The 14155-nt window shown below is 44.6% G+C and overlaps 1 protein-coding gene and 1 non-coding gene across 2 annotated transcripts in view; one reads left to right on the plus strand and one right to left on the minus strand.

The window, feature by feature from the left end:
* Itih5 (inter-alpha-trypsin inhibitor heavy chain 5) overlaps positions 1-14155 on the minus strand; it is a 100660-nt gene that overhangs the window by 27248 nt on the left and 59257 nt on the right. The gene's annotated exons all lie outside the window — the stretch shown is intronic.
* Positions 11230-11370, plus strand: LOC115030484 (small nucleolar RNA SNORA48). Its single transcript, XR_003836079.1, has one exon. It is a non-coding gene; the product is annotated as a small nucleolar RNA SNORA48 (small nucleolar RNA).

Consider the following 14155-nt stretch of genomic DNA (forward strand, 5'->3'; position numbering starts at 1 on the left):
AGGTATATCCTTTTGTTTTAGGATAGAATGTTCTGTAGATATCTGCCAGATCCATTTGATTCATAATTTCTGTTAGTTTCACTGTGTCCCTGTTTAGTTTCTGTTTCCATGATCTGTCCATTGGTGAAAGTGGTGTGTTGAAGTCTCCCACTATTATTGTATGAGGTGCAATGTGTGCTTTGAGATTTACTAAAGTTTCTTTAATGAATGTGGCTGCCTTTGTATTTGGAGCATAGATATTCAGGATTGATAGTTCCTCTTGGAAGATTTTACCTTTGATGAGTATGAAGTGTCCCTCTCTGTCTTTTTTAATGACTTTGGGTTGAAGTCAATCTTATCAGATATTAGAATGGCTACTCCAGCTTGTTTCTTCATACCATTTGCTTGGAAAATTGTTTTCCAGCCTTTCATTCTGAGGTAGTGTCTATCTTTTTCTCTGAGATGAGTTTCCTGTAAGCAGCAAAATGTTGGGTCTTGTTTGTGTAGCCAGTTTGTTAGTCTATGTCTTTTTATCGGGGAGTTGAGTCCATTGATATTAAGAGATATTAAGGAAAAGTAATTGTTGTTTCCTGTTATTTTTGTTGTTAAAGTTGGCATTCTGTTCTTGTGGCTGTCTTCTTTTAGGTTTGTTGAGGGATTACCTTCTTGTTGTTTCTAGGGCGTGGTTCCTGTCCTTGTATTGTTTTTTTTCTGTTATTATCCTTTGAAGGGCTGGATTCGTGGAGAGATAATGTGTGAATTTGGTTTTGTCGTGGAATACTTTGGTTTCTCCATCTATGTTAATTGAGAGTTTGGCTGGGTATAGTAGCCTGGGCTGGAATTTGTGTTCTTTTAGTGTCTGTATAACATCCGTCCAGGATCTTCTGGCTTTCATAGTCTCTGGTGAAAAATCTGGTGTAATTCTGATAGGCTTGCCTTTATATGTTACTTGGCCTTTTTCTCTTACTGCTTTTAGTATTCTATCTTTATTTAGAGCATTTGTTGTTCTGATTATTATGTGTCGGGAGGTATTTCTTTTCTGGTCCAGTCTATTTGGAGTTCTGTAGGCTTCTTGTATGTTCATGGGCATCTCTTTCTTTAGATTTGGGAAGTTTTCTTCTATAATTTTGTTGAAGATGTTTGCTGGTCTTTTGAGTTGAAAATCTTCATTCTCATCCACTCCTATTATCCGTAGGTTTGCTCTTCTCATTGTGTCCTGTATTTCTTGGATGTTTTGAGTTAGGATCTTTTTGCATTTTACATTTTCCTTGATTGTTGTGCCGATGTTCTCTATGGAATCTTCTGCACCTGAGATTCTCTCTTCCATCTCTTGTATTCTGTTGCTGATGCTGGTATCTATGGTTCCAGATTTCTTTCCTAGGGTTTCTATCTCCAGTGTTGCCTCATTTTGGGTTTTCTTTATTGTGTCTACTTCCCTTTTTAGGTCTAGTATGGTTTTGTTCATTTCCATCATCTGTTTGGATGTGTTTTCCTGTTTTTCTGTAAGGACTTCTACCTGTTTGATTATGTTATCCTGTTTTTCTTTAAGGATTTGTAACTCTTTAGCAGTGTTCTCTTGCAATTCTTTAAGGGATTTTTGTGCTTCCTCTTTACTGTCTTCTACCTGTTTACCAGTGTTCCTTTGTATTTCTTTAAGTGTGTTATTAAAGTCCTTCTTGAAGTCCTCTACCATCATCATGAGATATGCTTTTAGATCCGTGTCTAGCTTTTCCGGTGTGTTGGGGTGCCCTGGATTGGGCGAAGTGGGAGTGTTGGGTTCTGATGATGGTGAGTGGTCTTGGTTTCTGTTAGTAAGATTATTACGTTTACCTTTCGCCATCTGGTAATCTCTGGGGTTAGTTGTTGTCGTTGTCACTGTTTAAAGATTGGAGCAGAAGCTGTGTTCCACTCACCAGCAGTCTCAAAATCCTGTGGCGGGGGTCGTGGGTAGCTGGTGGGTGTCAGCCGACCCTGCGCTCTAGCTACCCCGGTGCTGTTCTCCTTTTCAGAGATTTTATTACATGTATTTGTTTGTGTGTGGGGATAACTTGTGTGTTCTTATGCAATGTCATGTGTAGAGGCCAAAGGACAATTTGTGTGGGTAGTTCTCACCTCCCATCATATGAACCCCAGGTTGGAACTCAGCTTATCAGGTTTGGTGGGAAGAATCTTTATCCACTGAGTCATTTCTTTGGGTGCTGTTGTGGGATTTTAATATATTACAAACTCTCTGAACCAGAGTGACATGGGGATATGCTATGAGGAAAAGAATCTGAAACTGGGCATGGTGCTACATACTTGTAATCCCAGAACCCAGTGATAGTGCCAGGACTAAGGCTAAGATCATATGGTAAGACGTTGTTCCTGAAAGTGGAGAGTGAGAATTAGTGGGAAAGGGGGAGCAAATAGGAAGGAGGGGAGGGGAGAGAGGGGGAGAGGAGGACTTGTGACAAACGTTGCCATGGCTCATGAGTACTGTCATCAGACGTTTAAAGAAACCCAGTATGAAGTTAAGGATCTGCATTGCATAGGTGCCATAGCAAGGACCCTGGGCACATTATTTACCCTCGGTTCAGCCATGGGAAGGAACATGGCTGCCCTGAAGTTATCCCATCAGTAGTACCGGGAAGACAAGCCTACCTCATCCTTCATGAACATTATTAAATCAGGAGCAAGATGAACTGTGCTCAGAAGGGAGCAGAGCTGATGCTTGATGCCTTTGCTATTGTTTGGTTCCCAGTGAGACACACAAGGAGAATTCAGAGAAGCACTGGCTTCTGGGGATGGGGGAAGAATAATGGGTGATACAGATTGTATGTCTGCTCTAGCATCCTCCTGGCCTTTCCCTGAGTGTTGTGGACCTTGATTCATATCCTGGATCCAGAAAGTTACTGTACCTTCTGCTTCTCTGTCCGTGGGAAACTTCCCACCACTTTCCAAGTCTCTCTTCTGAATGTCTCCCTCTTCCTCACTCCCCAGCCAGCTTTCCATCCTGTAACTAGGTGCTCACAGTCCAACTCTTGTATTCCAAAGGAACCTCCAAAATCCACTGCAGAAAACTAGAATGGGTGTGTCTGCATTTACAACTCTCCATTACAGCCTCTCCCACGGAGCTCAGTGAGCTGAGATCTTCTGGCCTGATCGTGCTTTGTCCAGCTCCCTGGTGTTCCTTGCTGAGTTACTGTTCTGTACATTCCCACCATATCATCATTCTGGAGGCCTGAAAAAGCAGCAGAGTCTAAAGACATTGCCAGAAGTATAAAAGAGGATGAGGATAAGAAGAAGGAGGAGGAGGAGGAAGGGGAGGGAGAAGCAGGTGGTGGTGATGTTGATGATAATGATGATGATGATTTTAACAGCTACCATTTCTGCTCAGATGATTGTCTGGCTCAGTCCTCGTCATCTGTGGCAAAACCTCTAATCAGTATTCCTATTTGTATAATGCAACTTGGGTGCAGAGTAATTAAGAATTGTGTCACACAGGAGACATGATTAGAACATAGGAAGTCTTGTGCCAGGACTCACGCTGGGATCCAAGACAGTGGGATCTGCAGCTCCAAAACCACTGGAAGCCAAGTACGTTGAGTTAGAGCCTTTCCAGTGTGCATCTTGTCTTGGTAACTGTTCCAACTCGCCTGCCAGGCTCTCCTCCTTTCTCTGTTTTTTTTTTTTTTTAGTTTAGTTTTTTGGCAGCAGCAAATGGATTCATCCTCTGTAACATCCATGCAGAAAGCACTGCAGGAATTCCACATCCACCCAGGAACAAGAACAATGGGCATATTTCATTAAGACTCTCTCCTTGCCCTTTCTGGGGGCTGTCACCCTCAGTCCAACTCCTCACCCTTCCCAGAGCTGCCTCCTACTTCCAGTTCTTCCAGGAAAAGAGAAGCACAGAACCACCTATTAAACCCCATAAAGCTAGGAAAGTCCCTGTGTTCTGTCTCTTCCCCTCCTCCTGGCTCAAGGCCTTCTCTCAAAGGCAGACCATTGATGCAGAGGGTTCTTTTTCCTTTCCGAGTTCTGACTCCCATCACCAGGAAACATGGCTGAGCTTCCTGAGACAATACACAGTCAGCACTTCCTCAGAGACATCTGTGAGATGTTCTTTTATGAAGGCACATTCTTCATAAAGCCTGACTTGCTCTGGCTTCTGGAGGTCCCCTCCCTTTCTCTGGTGTTTCCATCATCTCCCTTGGGGCTTTCTCATTACTCCTTTTGATGGAAGAGTCATAGGATGTCTTCTTTAGCCAAATTCCCAACTAGGATCTCAGACCTCACTCTTTCCCCCAACAAATTTATCTTTATTCAGGTTTACAGCTACCAATTCTTTTCTCCAAGACTTCCAGATTCACCTCTGGAATGCACTTCTCTCTAAATTGAGGACAACTTGCCAATCAGTTCTCTAGGCAGGACCCTTGAACAGCTCAGACCCAATGTGTTGAAAACTGGAAACTTCATCTTCTTTCTCAAATCTGTTGTCCTTTGTTCTTCTCTCTCTCCTGGGCAAAGAAACCTTCAGAAACCCTGAAGCCCAACTGACAACTGTGGCTGTTGTGTCCAATGTTCTTCCTGCCCCACCTGCAGCCCCCAAGCCCTTCAGCTCCCAATCCTGGAATTTCAGCTCTTCTTTCTAGATATCCTCAGGATTGTAATCTGAGTGTTCTCTGTTTGCTGTTGTCTTTCATTTTGTTTATTAACTTACACACCTGCTTGCATAACCTTATTTGAGACAAGGCATGTAGCCTAAGATAGCCTGTAATCTGGTCTGTAGCTCAGACTGGCCTCAAACTCACGGACTCTCCTGCTTCCACCTCACCAGTGTTGAGCTTCTACTCATGTCTGGTAGTTGTAGCAGTGATGGTGGTTCCTCTTTCTCTTCCTCCTCCTCTTCATCTCTTCCTATTCCTCTTCCTCCTCTTCCTCCTCCTCCCCCTCCCCCTACTCTTCCTTCTCTTCCTCCCCTCCCCCCTTTTTGAATCTCACGATATATCCTCTGCCTACCGCAGAAACACAGAGCTTTTTCTGCCCCTTCCTTCCTTTGACTTCTAAGTTGTAGGATTAAAGGTGCATGTCACCATTCCATATAGCTCTTCATTTTTGTAAGAACAGAAGAGAAACATAAAACTCATACAATCCCATTCAGCTAGCATTAACTGTCAATGGTTACAGGGTGCTGGTATGCTGTAGGGTACTTCGAAAATTTCTAGTCTGTGTGTGTGTGTGTGTGTGTGTGTGTGTGTGTGTGTGTAAGAGGGAGAACAACAGAAACAAAAAAGGAGAAGAAGAAGAAGAAGAAGAAGAAGAAGAAGAAGAAGAAGAAGAAGAGGAAGAAGAGGAAGAGGAGGAGGAGGAGGAAGAAGAAGAGGAGGAGGGGGAGGAGGAAGAAGAAGAGGAGGAGGGGGAGGAGGAGGAAGAAGAAGAAGAAGAAGAAGAAGAAGAAGAAGAAGAAGAAGAAGAAGAAGAAGAAGAAGAAGAAGAAGAAGAAGAAGAAGAAGAAGAATTGATTTAGAAACAGAGAGGAAATAGCCAGAGACACAACATTGTTAGGGAATGTGATGAATGTAAGAATCTATAATTGTCTGGGAGATGGGCCTCTGGGCAAGCCCACGGACAATTACTGTGATTACATTAATTCAGGTGGGAAGACTCATCCAATGGGAGCCAGGACTGTATAAATGAAGGAGAACTGAGCCTAACAAGCTTTCATCACCCTGCTTGTTGAAAATGGATGGGATGTGATTAGCTGCTTCAAGGTCTGGCCACTTGCCCTGCCTGTCATGGTATGAGCTAAAATACCCTTGAACTGTGTGCCAGAATAAACCCTTCTCTCTTAAGTTGCTTTTGTCAGAGTGCTTTATCATTGCAATAGGGAAAGAAACTGGTGCACGAAACAAGATCAGATAGTATTGAGAGATATCTCATCACTGAGAAACATGAGTGGTAAGCTCACAATGACTGAGGCACAAGCTATAGTAAGAATATGTAGTTAGATATCTACACTCTGCTGATGTGGGTGGGGAGTCCCAACATCCACACAGTGGCCCCGGGCAGGGAATAGCTCATGCCAGGCTCCTTGCTTGTCTTTTCCTTAACAGCTAGCTTACCTAGCATGAACATGAGACAGGTGTCATTTCCCAACAAAGTATCTAGAATCCTGGAAGGTCTGCAAGCCTGTGCTCAAGAAAGACAATAAGCAGCTGTTTTCTTTAGCTCGGAAGGACTGGGAGCTGCCAATGGTTCACGAATCCTTGTGAAACGCAGTTGTTTGTTTAGCTGTTGGTATCTCTAGGGACTCTTAACCAGTATTCCAAGAGCAAGCAGCATGTCTCCTTAGTGCACATTTTCCCCATCATGCTGAATATTCTCTGTGGTTATTCAGTCTCCTCATCTTCCTCTTGAATAAGGAACTGATCATTCCTCATGACCTTTTAAGGCCTCAGATGTGACCTATCCTCCTCTGCACCAAGAGAAAGCAGGCCAGCAGCTGACAGTTGCTCCATTTCCAAGTCCCACTAGAGCTGCCTAGGGTGATCTCCCAACCCATTCCAGAGGGAGTTAAGAGACAGCTAATGCAACTGCTTGCAGCTTCTCTACCCTCCCTTAACCTTTGACTGGCCTTTTTCCAACTTGGTGGACTGATCAGCTTCAGATCTCTGCCTTCCCTACAAGGATCTAGAGGAGCTGGAGGAACATGGTGAATGGCCACACAGCAGATTCAGTATTAGTGGGCTTATGCTGACCTCTCTCTGCATCGTACTTACATGGTGAAGAGTAACAGAAGCCTAGTCAACCTTTGTCCAAGAATACAGTCCAGAAACAGGGTTATACATTCCAGAAAGATCAGAGCAAGTCCAGAGAGGCAGAGAATGTGTAATCTAAGCTTCTATGAGCCTGGGAACTGTCCTAGAGGCAAAGGAGTAAATCATGAGGGGCTAACTGGATGCCCTTTCGGGTTCCTGCCAGACCAGACAAGGTTGTAACTAAGATGTATATGTTTGGATACAGGTGATGGACAAGGTGGGCTACCACCTACCAACACCCTTCTAAAGGCTGAACAAAATGATAGAGACCCCAGGAAACCACATGGCTTAGATTTCTTCTTCTATTCTCAAAGCTCTCTCTGGGCCTTCTGTATTGGAGAGAGGCCAGGGAACCCCCAAAATGTGCTACAAGGAACAATTGTGCCCCTAAATTCATTCATGAATAGGTAACCAAAGTCAGTAATGTGCTTACTGTTCAAACATGAAGAGTTGAGTATAAACCTCAGAGTCTACATACAAAAGCCAAGTCTGATGTTACACTTATTCCAGAGAGAGAGAGAGAGAGAGAGAGAGAGAGAGAGAGAGAGAGAGAGAGAGAGAGAGATTGTGAAGCTTGCTGGCCAAACAACCTAACCTAATCAATTCCCAGTCAGAGACCTTGCCTCAAAAACAAAACAAAGAAAAAAGACTGTCCCCAAAACAACATGGCTAGTTCCTGAAGAAGGATGCTTGAGGTTGACCTCTGGCCTTCATGCACAGGAAAACAAGCAATGTTCCCATATGAACACATGCCCTGCTCTACATGAAGATAGTGCACCCACATAATAAACACACACACACACACACACACACACTACATACACAAACAGGTGGGGGTAGTCTGATTATTGAGAGGGGTTAAGTGTCTGATGTTAGAGTGTTACTTATGCTTCCAATAGGTCATTGTTCTTTTTTTATGTAAAATTCCACAACAGGACACAGAGGAGAGAGAGATATGTGTATAGCAACTGCAGAGAGAGATGGGAATACTAAAGAAGGGGACAATTATGATAAGGCAACAAACCCAAATGGATATGTCTTCAGAGAGAAAAATAACGAATTCATGGAAAGTCTGCTAAGGAGAACAGAGAACTCTTAGAGAGATCAGCCAGCAAGAGGCCCCAGAAGGACATATGCTAGTTTTCAATAGTACTGATCCACAGTCAACACCCATCCATGCACCAGCTGACACATAAGGACCAACTGTGAACATTGTCCAGACATGTCATCAGGAAAAACATTGAATCTTCCAGGCTGTATTTGGATAAAAGGATATAGAAAGATATGCAAGAAATATTTTAAAATATGCAAAGTATAAATACAATGTCTGTATGCAAATAAATGGATATAAATATATTTATTTGCCTAGTGAAGCTAAACCTTGGCCTGGGTATAGATATTTGACAAGATCTCTTCTAATCCTAGCTATTTAAGATATCAAAGGTTAAAGATTATTCTCTGCCTAACACTGTTTTACTGTGACAAACTCCTCATCCTGTGTGTACTTTCCTTGGATTAAAAGAAGAATGAAGTATTTTCTTCTAAAACAACATCTTAGAAGTCCATTCAAGGTCTGCCTTAAGTAAACTATGATGTAAACCTTTTAATCTCCATGAAATTCATCCAGGAATTAGCCAGAATCTAAAGAAACCAAAGCACATACTCTGCTTCAAATCTTCCCACAGTCCCTATGGTTGGCCCTGGTCCTTCTTGCTCCCATGGACGTGATGAGAGCATCCCGCAGTGTTCCCCATAGCTGGGCTCCTAGATATGCAGCGCCCTGATCCTCCTTCCATCCCACTTGCAGGCAGCTCTGCCTTGTGCGATGTGGATACTGCACTAAGCTACACTTAGAGATGAGAGTTGGAACTTTGATTTCTCTCCCTTTCCATCTTCCCAGCAAAGCCACACCCATGCAGCTGCAGGCCCTTGGCACATCTCTCAAAAGCGCAAGCTCTCCCCTACGGCGGCTATTGTGCTGTGAATGGTGATCAGTGTTCAATAAGACCCTCAGAGAGAGGTCAGTGGAGCCCATGCCAAGCCCAGCTGTTGCCCACGCCTCCTCACCACTTTCATCAGGGTACTCGCTGACACAGCTCTTCCTAAATAGCTCTGCGTCTGTGTCAAACCATACCGGATATAATTGACACAGAAGGCTTTTGTACCACAAGTCCTGAGTTGTTGGGCGTAAGACAAGGTGCCCCCATGACATCATAGATGAACCCAAGTTCAAGGGAAAGAGTTAGTAGTCACACTGTGTTTTCAGCACAACGGTGCTGTTGTCCCCACTCTCAGTCCCACATGCATCTCATTCTAAAATGTTTACCAAGAAGCTGACATTTTCTTGTCCATTGGTACCCATGGCCCATGTGAACGAACCCACGAGAAAAATATCTTAAAGCACATGGGTTGGAGAGACCCAACAAAGAAGTCTGAGACATTCTGGAAGTCTGATTAGAACCATAGAAGAGAGAAGTTATCAGGAAATGTATACAATGCAAACAGCCTCCATTACTGAGAAGCAGAGTAGAAAATGGAATGAACCCAAGGCACACAGAGCTCCAGAGTGGAGAGGGAAAACTATACATACATTGCCTCCACCCACCTCCTGCTCTGTCAATCATGTGGTTTTCTCCAGGAAAGAGATTCTCAAGAACCAAACACGATGAAAAGCACCGTGACTTAACCATATACAATCAAAGTAACAGGATTGCAATAGTACATTTCCCCCCAAAACAGTGTGAAAAATTATTTGGATAAAGTGGAGAGTTTGGACTTCAAGTATTTTTACAAGAGTGTGATTTGTAAGCAGAGCAGTCTACCTCTGCTTACGGATTGCTGGGATTACAGAGAAGTGCTTCCAGACTTGCCATGCTTTCCTTTGTAATCTCACTCCACTGTTAACATCCCCCAACGCAGAGCACATTTCATTTAAGACTCAGAAAGCAATTGGGTCCTCTGCAAGAACAGCAAGCTCTCTCAAGCACCAAGACATCTCCTCATTCCCAGGCCTAAAGGTTGAGATCACTTCAAGACTGAGTCAAAGCTTACAATGATAGTTAGAAATAAAATTCCATCGAAATTAAAGGCTGAAGATGTTTAGATCGCCCCCACCCAACCCCCCCCCCAAAAAAAACCACAGCAAAATAAGCATAACTTAATCTCTTTAGTCTTTGTGTTCGAGTGACACCACTCTAACATGAGGGACAGAGTAACTTACCTCATCCTCTGGCTCAAGTTAACATGAGTTTCCAGCGCTTTGACAAACATGCCAAACATGAACCCGATGATGTCATGGTACATTTTTCTAGAAAGTTCTTTGCCAATAATATTTCTTTACATCCTTATGGCATGCTGGGCACATCCATGTTTTTCATATTGGATATGTAAAATATTCAAGCATTGTAACAGTCCTGGTTTTTGGGACAGGGTCTCATGTACCCCAGGCTGCCCTCAAACTCCTGGAACTCTTGACCTTCTTGGTTCGACATTCAGTGTGTGTGTGTGTGTGTGTGTGTGTGTGTGTGTGTGTGTGTGTGTTACAGAGTTGCACCACCACACCCAGCTTTATGCAGTGCTGGGTATCATGTTGACATCTAACTGAGCTATACCCCTAGCACTCAGGGGTTTCTTTCCTGGGTTAGCTCTGTTGAAAGGTTAATGCTGCTAGTAATTTATTCCTATTGTTGACTTCATAGCTCTCACCCTAGCCAGAATACAACCTTACCACCTGGTCTTGATTGCCCTATCAAAACTGCAGGCTGTTTATCTGCAGACTTGTTTCAGCTGGAGTATAAGATGTGTTCCACGGGCCTGTATAGCAGATGCTTGGTCCCCAACTTGTGACACTATTTTGGGACTATTTTATAGAGACTTTATGAGTTGGGCCCTAGTTGGAAAAAGAGACCTCAGGTGGGAGTAGGGCATACATTTGAAGGTCAGTCCTCTTCCCCCTTCTCTACCTCAGTTTCTTCACCCTGTCCACCAGAGGTGAGCAATCCCCTCCTCCAAATGCTCCCGCCTGCTTTGACACTGACTTAGAGTCAATGCAGCCCCTAGGACTGGAAATGTCTGCATCATGAACTAAAATAAAGTCTCTCTCCTTTAAGCTGTTCTCTCAAGTTTGCAGAGGTGACACTGCAGCCCTGGGTATGGCTTCTTTAGTCAACTGAGTATGTGCTGTCAAGAGAGATTTACCTAGACTGAGCATATAGTTCGGTCAGTAAAGAGTTTGTTGTATATTCATGGGCACATGAGTTTAGATTCCTTAATATCCATGGTTTTTTAAAAAAAACCACTGGGTAAGGCATCATGTGCTGGAACCCTGTTGTTGGGGAGGCAGGGATAGGAGGGTCTCTGAGGGTCATAAGCCAAATTAGTGAGCTCAAGATTTAGGGAAAAATCTTGTCTCAAAAATGTAAGGTGGAGAGTGACTAAGAAAGACACCTGAACCCCCAGGCAATGGATAGAGAGACACCTTGGTGGTGTTGCTCTTGTATCAGTCAGGGGCAGAGCAGATGGCAGTCCTTTGTCCATTCTAGCTTGATGCCTGGCTTGGTGGCCAATGCTGTTTTGTGACTAGGACTCATGAAAATCAAATTCAGGCAGCACAGCACAGAAAGAGGAAGACAGACAGAGACCCGTGGACAGCCCTGCCACCCACAAACCTGCCCTCCAGTGCACAGCACAGGTGGACCATAGACACCTGCTTGCCAACACACCACACTGTGTAGATGGAGGATGTCACACAGGGGCCTGACATCCACGTGGCCAGCCTGCAGTGGGAGCCACCACAAGAAAGAAGTGGAGCAGCTTGAACACTATGAAGAGGGTTGAAACTGGAGAGGGTGGAGAGGTGTAACCAGTCATGAGCGGCCAGCCCCCTCACCTGGGGTCATAGTGAGGTTCCAGCCTGAGCTGCCTCTGAGGGCCATGTCTACATCTGTGGCTATGCAGTGGCAGGGGTCTGTGTCGATGTCCATGGCTCCTATCTCCACTGCCGAACATGAGGATGTCTCTAGTTGAGGCAGCTTCCGGGGACCACATGGATGTCCAGAGGCTGTGCGGAACTGAACCCCACCCTTCACAGGATGAAGTGCTCTGGAGAGCTGGGCCCATCTCTCACCACTGGTAACACTCAGTGGGCCTCATTCAGGCAGCATAGTAGAACTGGCCCTAATGGCTGGAGTGTGTAAGAGCTGACCCTATCACTTGTCTGCCCTCTGCTGGGAAGTGGGGGTGGGTTCCTGTAGGGTAATACTCCCCACCCGCCTACTTGTCCCTTGCTACCTGCAGTAGTCCAGTAAACCTGGTCCTGAGGGTGAGAGAACTGGGCACCACAGAGGAGCCAGCCCTGAAGACAAAGGCATGAGTGAGCCAGCCCTGAGGGTGTGAGAGCAAGAGAGCTGGCTCAGCCCTGCACAGGATTCAGCACTTGGGAGAGTGAGGCCCTCACCTTGACTGGGCAGCACAGTGCAGCTGGCTCTGGAGTTCAAGGTACAGGTAAGCCGTCCTTGAGGGTATAAGAGCAGGAGAGCTGACCCTTCCTCCTGTTGATGGCAGCATGGGGTTGCCTCCCAGAACAGTGCTGGAGAGCTCACTCTGGTAGTACAGATAAGGGGAAGAAAGCTGGTGGGCTGACCACCTCTGCTACCACCCAGGCCCAGACCCAGGGCTCTGAGATGGCCCTTCCCCAAATCTATAGCATCTGCAAACGGTTGGGACAGGTGAAAGAGCCAGTCCTGCTGTTCCAAAACTGCAGGATCTCCATGACACAGGACAACAGGCTAATCGGGAGGAGTCCTAATGAGGATCCAATATTGACGGTGTCACAGAAGCCAGAGATCACAAACTAGATCAATGACTCATTGCAATGAACCTTTGCAAAGAAAAATGTGTGGACAGAGACAGAAGGATACACTGTGGGAAAGAAACAACGACGTGACACACTACAGATTCCATGATGAGTTGGCTTCTATGCTTTGTTTTGTTGTGTGTGTGTGTGTGTGTTTTATTTGGGAGGGTTGCGAGCACAAAGGGTGGATATGTGGGGATGGGGGGTGGATGAACAAGACTAGGATGCATGGTGTGAAGCTCACCAAAACGCAATAAAAAATTTGAAAAACAGAGAAAGACTCTTGATATTACCTACATACAACTGGACACACTTGTACACACAAAGAAAAACATACACATGCACAAATACACACATGATCTATAAATCTTCCTGGTGCTGATATCCTTCACCCATTATCTGACAAGCCTACAGAAGAAAATGACGGAGCACCTGGTCCCTACTGTCTACTCTAAATGCTAAAGTTTATACTGCCAAGCTGTATGTTCAGTCTGTGAGACCCGCCTCTTTCCTCCTGCAGATTCTTGATGTCTGACTCTTCAACTGGCCTTTGTCTCATTCAACTTTCCCTTAGGTCTTGAATTCTTGTGATTCCTGGTTTCTCTGGTTTTATGCCCATGCTAGGGCTCTCACACTAGCGTGCTCAGGGTATGGAATGCAGGAACCATAAAAGAGAAGAACACACAGACAGGTTGAGCAAAAGCCACGCTCAATGTAGAATTGTTGGGCTATTGTGTAATACATAAACACGGCTTACCAAAGACTTACATTGTATATTCAAGAAGCATTTAGAGGAAGCGGAGCTCTCATCTGCCAGGCAGGGAGAATGTTGATGTCACCTTGTCCCTATCCATTCTCCCATGCTCTTAAAGTCACCACAGAGTTGAACAAGTGAGACTTTTGTTATTGGAGGGAAGAGGCCATTAAGCCAGCTTTAGTGTTAGTGGAAATGAATAGTTTTGTTGATAACTCTTTCTTGTCTTCCTTATTTGTTCTAGGAGTGAATTCAGAATAGAAAATGCAAAGGTTTGTTCAGATATATGGAAGGGGGCAAACTGAAGTCTTACAGAAATGAGCCGCCTGGCTTAGCTGCCTGGGGGGAGTATGTTAGTTATTTTCTCATTGTGTCAAAACACCTAGTGTAAGAAAACTAAGGGCTTCTTTTTGTAAACTAGCAACCTGAGGGCATCATTCACCATGGCAGGAAAGAGGTGGTAGAGAAAGCAGAGGTGTTCCAGAGGTGGCAGGAGCAGGAGGTAGCTGGGCAGACATGCCCCCAGTCAGGAAACAGAAAGACAGAGGCTGATAATCAGTTTTCTTTCTCTTTATTCAGTATTTGGGACTCACATTCAAAATGGTTTTGTGGCCTCCTTGAGCATGAGATCTAATGCATATGGGATGCATACATATATTCATACAAGCAATTCACTCACACTCATAAAAATTAAAAAAAAAGAAGAATAACTGTTTCACATTCAGAATGGGCCTTTCATGGACAGATAAGTCTCTCTGGAAATATTCT

The sequence above is a fragment of the Mus caroli genome, unplaced genomic scaffold (genome assembly GCF_978045245.1).
Source record: "Mus caroli unplaced genomic scaffold, Mus_caroli_1 scaffold_2, whole genome shotgun sequence".
NCBI lineage: Eukaryota > Metazoa > Chordata > Mammalia > Rodentia > Muridae > Mus > Mus caroli.